This window comes from Arvicola amphibius, chromosome 11, assembly GCF_903992535.2.
Source record: "Arvicola amphibius chromosome 11, mArvAmp1.2, whole genome shotgun sequence".
In the NCBI taxonomy this organism is placed as follows: domain Eukaryota; kingdom Metazoa; phylum Chordata; class Mammalia; order Rodentia; family Cricetidae; genus Arvicola; species Arvicola amphibius.
Genome location: NC_052057.2, coordinates 120,296,732 through 120,304,280, shown reverse-complemented (window position 1 = coordinate 120,304,280; position 7,549 = coordinate 120,296,732).

Below are 7,549 nucleotides of genomic sequence, written 5' to 3'. Positions count from 1 at the left end.
TTCTGATTTACGGAGAATGTGATATCTCAATACATATATATTGAAAGGACTCTTCCCAACTTAAGCATGGCGAGCATGGCTCTGGCAGGCCTTGCCCTTCCCTACTCTTTCCTCTGCCTTTCTAAAAACCATTAGATTATATTCCTAAAGGTAGCCATCAAGGTCTATTCCTTATTTGGCCACTTCTGCCTCCTGAGGCTGACTACCAAAGTCCAGCTATCGAAGTATTAAAGTTGAGCAATCAGAAGTCCCCTTTGGCTCACTTAATTAAAATGCCAATTAAAATTAAACACCTCATCCTAATACAGGGTTTCCCATTTTACCTTTATGAGCTACCATTTTTCTATGTGCCACATCTGTCTCCTCTCTATCCAGAGGCAGTCCCCTCCCCACAGGACAAATATCCCTGTCCCCCTCTGCCTTGTTCCCTTCCCCTTCTCTCTTGTCCTCTACCTCCTGTGTTTTCCTCTTATTTCCTAACCCTCTGTCTTTCAGGGGCAAATAAACTTCCTTTGTCCGAGAACTTGGCCTTGGGGGCCTGAACCAATACTTTTCCTTTCACATATAGTATATAAGCATCAAATCGGCCTATTAGTTCAAATATTCATCACTTTGTGGTAAAAAAAAATAAACCCTCTCTTTGCATGTCTGTACTCCTTGCTATCTGAGCTACAGAGTTTAAGGACAGGCTCAAAAACTTAGTGAGACTTTGTCTCAAAATGAGGTAGAAGGGAGCTGTAGCTTTAAGGGGGAATGATTGCCAAACTAAAATGTACAGGGTTCAATTCCTGAGAACACAAAAACAAAGAAAGCAAAATTACTTTAAGCTATTTTGAAATATACATGGTTTTAAGTAGTTGGCATAACATACAATAGCATACCAGTACTTAGCTCTCCAATCTCACTGAACCAGTATATCCATTAAGCAATTTCTCTCCATCCCTACCCATGCCCCTATGCTCCAGGCTTTGATGAATTCCTTTAAACTCTCTGTAAGTTTGTGAGTCTGTTTTATACTATGGAGTTAGAGATATTTCAATTTTTCTGTTTATATCTTCTTTGGGCTTTAGAGTACCTGGAACTTGAGGCATCTTCTGGCATCCAGGTGGCAGTGGTGAAGGGTTTTCACTAGTTGTGAAGGTACACCCAAACTTGCTGATTAAGTGTTAATGGAGATGATTGAACATTTGCCCCTTGAATCTCAAGGCTCTATATTAGGCATGATGGGAAGATAAATAGCATGGTTTATAATGCAGTTAAATACAACACAGTCACTTGAAACTTTAACCTTGAGTCTACTTTCAACACAATGTCTATTCTCATCTTTCAAAAGAGACTCATGTCACAAACAGGTTATATATCTTGTCCAAGTTTGAACACTTTGGCTCACCAGACAATAGACTTGGCTCTTGGTCTTGGACTTCGCAGTTGCAAGAACCATGGGCAACAGTTTTCTGTTCCTTCTCAATTACCCATTTAAGGGGTTTTGTTCTCACAACCTGAATCATTCATGTGACAACTAAGCTGCCAGTTGTAGATGTGTTTTGTTGTTGCTGTTTGGTTTTTTAACTATCCCTTTGGAATGTTATCTTGGGGAAACTGGCTTATTATATGAATGAAGTTTGGGGTGATCTAGAGCAGACTTCAGAGTGCCTTACGAAACATGATGAGGACTGATAGTATTCAGCCCTATGTGAGGTTCTAACTATAATAATTGTGATAAAGCAGGGAAGGAAGTGTCTGGTAAATGCTCCTGGGAAGAAATGCCAGTGAACAGGTTCAGATACATTGTGGGATGTCAGCTGCACAGAAGTACATGATTACTCCAGCGCTAGAGTTGGGGATCCTGATGGGGATATAAATTATAACATTATCCATATGTTAGTCACTGAGTGTTTCTCAATTTTCTCCCATGGGGTGCCTGTTAATGACTTCTAATTCAGTGTGCCAGTGAGTGTGGCTTCAAAACTGCTGAGCTACTTGCACACAGCCTAGCCATGCAGCACTGGGGAGCTGTTTCTCCCCCAGCTTTGGAATCTCAGCCTCAAAGCTTGTGGAGCCCATTGCTGTTTAACTTAGCAGTTCTGAGTCACAGCCACAAATGATGGAGTTAATGAAATTAATTTAGATGATAGTATAAGAACATTTCATGATAGCAGGTGGACAACAATTGATATTAATGCACATATAGTAAGGAATATGCATTGTAAGCATATATTTATGTTTGCATATATGGACATTTATAAGTATGTATGTTATATTTAACTCAATTCCATAAAGCTCAATGGTGATTATTAGTTTACATCTCTTTTAAAGAGAGCATATTAATTAAGTACTAAAACAACAGAACATTCTTTACTGTATTTTCCAGTCCGTGCTAGCAAAGAGAGAAAAAAAAGAATGTATTACTTACCATCCGAAAGGGTGGTTTGCGCTTGCCTTAATTTTACTGTCTGTGACTTTGTTGGCAGAGCACACGACTGTCCTAAGTGGAACACTGACAGGCTGTTGTGGGCTCTTTCTAACTCTGTCCTTCATCACCCCTTTAAAGACAGGTCGTAACCGGCAGAGATACCATGAGAAGGAGCTTGGAGAAGGTTTAGTCAGAAATACAGAAGGCTTTCTCCTTTTCGAACACAATCCTGACCCCGTTTTTAGCCTAAGCAGAGGAGCAGCAATTTATTTGCTTTTCGCACCCAGGAGGATCATCAAGCCATCCTGGTCCTCGTGAGAAAGGTGATTACTGTCAAACTCTCCTTTATCCCGAGAGGATCCCCATGTTACCTCTGCTCCAGCAGAATTAAGGGCTGCATAACTCCCCCACCCCCCCCCACCCCGCATGCCGTGACGCTCTGTCATCTGTGCTGTCTTTGGGGTGCCTCCGACAAGAAGGTCTCTTGTCTCAGCCCCTTTCTGTGCATCTTGTTTTCCTCATTCTCTTGTTGTTCCTTCTACCAGCCTTCCCTGAAGCATGTTCCGGGTCCACAGTAGATGAGAGGGAGACTCATTGAACAGCCGCCGCGCAAAGCTGACTGCCCTCTGCTCCGTACTTACCTGTCCCACGTCCTCAGTCAGATCACTTTAGGTCCCAAATAACCACAAGGATATGACGTCACCGTCGGTGGTTCATAAATGAAGCTGCGTATCTCTCATGGGACACAAAAATGTCCTGGTGGCCCGTGAGGAGAACCTACAGCCTGCCTCGCTCGGCCCCATACAAAAGGTCGTTTTTCTGAAATACACTATCATTAGGTCCTCAAACCTTTCAGGCTGGTTTATTCTCGAAAGGCTTGATGCTAGCTTTCTCTATATAGCAAGCAAATTCCTTTCCTCAGAGGGTCCATGTGTCTTGCTCTATACCTTCCAAGTTTCTTTCTAAACGTCACTTCCTTGGCATGGTCTGCAGTGGGCCCCCCAGGTTAAACCAATGCCACTCTCAAGCCTTTGGTTACTTACTTCCTTATCATGCTCTAGTTCCTTTTTCATTTATTAACATTTACTGGATTACCTAATTATGGTTCCCAGTCAGACATAACAAATGTCTATTCATCCCAGATAGGGAACCAACAACAGACCAGAGGATTATCACCAGGGTCAACTTAGTGAACCAATGAGTTTATATGGGTGAGGGATGACTTACCGGACGAGACGTGACTAAGATGAATCACCAAAGTTCACCTCCGCATGGACGATGGGTAACTAAAGATGAAACCTGGAACACAATGCACAGCCTACAAGTAGTGCAGTAAGGTGGGAGTGTCCCAGTCGTCCCGTTGGCTTCCGTATGCTAGTCTCTGATTCTTCTAGGCCACCTGGCTTGTCACTGTTGTCTAGGAAGTTCACATTATCTCTGCCTCTTCAATGTTTCTTGGGGCAGCTGATCTAGTGGAGCTACTACTAGGCGGCTCTACTTTCTAAGTGTCTCTGCAGTCCTTCTGCTTATATAACCTTGGGGTGGGAGGGACCTATTGAATCTGCTCAGTTACAGGAGCTTCCTGAATCCTTCCAGTTGTTTTCTTCCTGAGCTTAAGGTGCTTCCCAGAAGGATGGACTATTTTACATTCCTTTAGAACAGTGGTTCTCCAAGTTCCAAATGCTATTATGACCCTTAATACAGTTCCTCCTTTGATGGTGACTCCCAAGTATTTCACTGGTACTTTACAACTGTAATTGTACTGCTATGAATGATCATGTAAATCTCTGGTAGGCAGGATATCTGATACACAACTCCTAATGGGTTCACAATCTATAGGTTGAGAACTACTGCTTAGAACATTTTGTTTTTCCTCTTTAATAAAACCCCATGCCTTGAAGTCCCCCCCAAAACAAAAAGTTTTCACCTTGAAGTAAATGGCTATGTAACACTTATTTCTTATTCTCTAACATCAGAACAGAAGGCTTGGAGACACAGAGACTGTTCTAATCCATAAACCTCTATGAGAAGAGTCTGATTTACCTCTCTCAACAGCCAGACAATCTTCACGGAGTTGCTCAGAGAAGGTATTCAGCAATAATAAACTGTTCTCTAATACTGAAATGATCCTTGCTGTTGAAAGATTGCTTGCTTTGTTAGTCTTTATTAATTTTTGGTTAAGTATATACTTTGAATTAAAAACAGAAAATACAAAATTGTGCATATTAATAGTATAATTAATATGAAATATATTTTGACACATGCATACATCACACAATTTTCAAATTAGGTTAAGCCCATCTATCCCAAACATTTATTATTTGTGGTAAAAACATTAAAAATACTTTCTTTGACTTTTTAAATAAAGATATATTATTAACTACACACACATAATCTATAGGGGATATTATATAATGTAACTGTAGTTAGGGTTTTGTTACTGTTTGGATTTTTCCTGATGCTTGTAATAAAATCCAGGGCTTCATACATGCTATAAAAGCTCAGAAATATATGCACAGTCCTTTTGTTGTTGTTAGCTTTCAAAGAAAGAAAATAAAAAGAAGGCCTCTTTTTTTCCCATGTCCAGAAAGTCAAGAGGCAACTGTAGTGATCTCTCAAGGAATCATTTGAATGGTAGGAAAGCTTCAGACTTTGTTGAAAAGCAAGGATAGCATCGTCTCCCTACAAAATTTAAAAACAGCTCTACATGGAGGGAAATATGTGCTCAACTGTTCCTTGTACCGTCATGGTAGTAACACAGTTTGTGGGGAGAACCAAAAATGCGAGCCTATTCCACCTTGTCTGAAGGTCAGAGAGTTTGAGTTGATTTTATTAGCTCAAAGTTGTTGACAACTGTGGCTACCCACCCTGACCTAGGGTGTGGTTACTTGGTATTTTGGACTTTAAGATGGCCCATAGAGGTAGATCTGCTCCACCCTGACTAAAGGTCAGAGGATTCAAGCATACTTCTGCTCCTTCTTTTGAAATAGGAGGTTTTACCTTGGGAGTGACTGCCTTCAGGATACTTGGGTGAGTTCACTGCCTAAACAACAGAAGGGTTAATTCAAGATATAGTTGCTTGGTGTCTCAAGTGCTTCAAGTAACTGTTCTGGTTGTCCTTTGTATTATGTTAAAGCAGCCTTTTGCCTTCTTCCCCCTTGTGTATTGGGGTATAAAAGTGTATAAAAAATAATTGTGTGCAAATTCAGAATTCAGTATGCAGGAGAGACTGAGTGGTCCTCCCATTACTGTCCTATGTCTCTGTGTTTCTTTCTCATCTCTGTTCCTCCTACCTAACTTTTCTAATCCTCACGCCCCTACTCTGGAATATGTGAACTCACCATGGCTAGGACTGCAGCAGTAGTCATCCCAAAAAGGTGGCTTACAGTTGTATATATGCTGCCATCTCAACCTTCAACACATAATCACGAGGGTGGTACTCCTTTCTCTCACTTTCAAGATGGTTTATACAAGAACCTCCAAGGAGTGCTGTGGGATAATGCTCTTGTACACTATAAAGATTTGTATTGGTTTAATAAAACAGTGACTGGCCAGTAGCCAGGCAGAAAATACAGGCAGGGCAACCAGATGAGGAGAATTCTGGGAAGAGGAAGGCAGAGCCGCAGTCACCAAACAGATGCACAGGAAGCCAGGTAAAGAATGCCTCACTGAGTAAGGTAACAGCCACATGGCTAAACTTAGATAAGAATTATAGGTTAATTTAAGTTATCAGAGCTAGTTAGTAATAATCCTGAACTAATAGGCCAAAAGTTTATAATTAATATAAGCCTCTGTTTTCTTTGGGAATGAAGAGCTGTGGGACTAGGTGGGACAGAAACCTTCATCTACAGATTTTAGTAAGAAGACAGGCATGACCTGATGGGAAAAATATTAAAGCAAGGGAAAATACCAAAAGATTTGTGTTTTGTAGAGTGGATATGAGAGAGGAGATGGGAGACTTAAAGAGAGTACAGAGACTCAGTGTGAATAAGGCAGGGCAAAGATAAAACAGAATGTGGAGATTTCAAAGCTAAACAGCCCTAGATGGCAGATCAAGGTGGAGAGGTCTGAACTAGACTACTGTTCTTAGTTTGGACTACATGCACATGAATCTCAAAGTATTTCTAATGCCTAACTAGTGAAACCTTAAATGAATCAATTAATGCAGAACTGTGACAATCAGTAAATGTTTGTCACTAATAACTACGTGCAGCCACATGGTAGACGCTCCCACGTTGGTGTTTATAGACTCTGTATGTGTAAACAGTGGTCATGCCTCTACTCGCCATAGTGAGAGCTTAACCTTCCTCTTGTAGTTGCTTTCTGGAGTGATTAAATCACTGCCCTCATGTTTCCTGTTCCTATAACCAACTGGCTTATTTTGAAAATGGCCCCACCTTATTCCAACAAGGGACTCGGAGGTATTTACAATGAATATTTATTGAGTGCTAATTGGGTGCCTGACCCTGTATGAGGTACTGAAAAGGGCTCCAACTGCTGTTGATTTATGCAGCTCGGTGGTTTCTCCCGCTGTCCCACATCCCTACGGGGTAACATGGCTCTCATCCTCCTAGTTTTCACCGAGGTACAGAAATCGAGTTTGTTAGTGACTTCGAGTGTGTTAGCTCATTCTTTCTTGCCAGTGCAGTGTAGAACTCCAGCCCTACAAACTTAGTGTCAAAAGGGGGCATTCCATCTCGTAGTTCCTGGAAGCTCCCCCTACTCAATTGTCATGCTTATTACAGTAAGTAAAGCATAGTGACCTTAAAAGCCCTCCATAGATTTCCCATCTGTGGATTTGCAAGTGTTTTAGACAAAAGCTTATTTAAATCAGAAAATTCCAGAAGCAAAGGAGAAACAACTTTGGCTCTATCTCCCTCTGTGTAGATGGAGGGGTTTTACGGGAAATATATTTCCTGCTTTTGCCTGATCCAGTTTCTCTAGTGTAGTTGAGAATAGACTGACCAAGGACAAGCTTAGGCAAGTACAACTTTATTTATTCGCCTTAGGATAAAGATATAAACAGCCATACAGAAAAGCACCTCTTTGATCATTTCTTCCCCCTCCCATTCTGGGGAAATAGCTTAGTGTTCTGTTCACGGCAAACAGAGTTTCAATATTATCAAACACATCAAT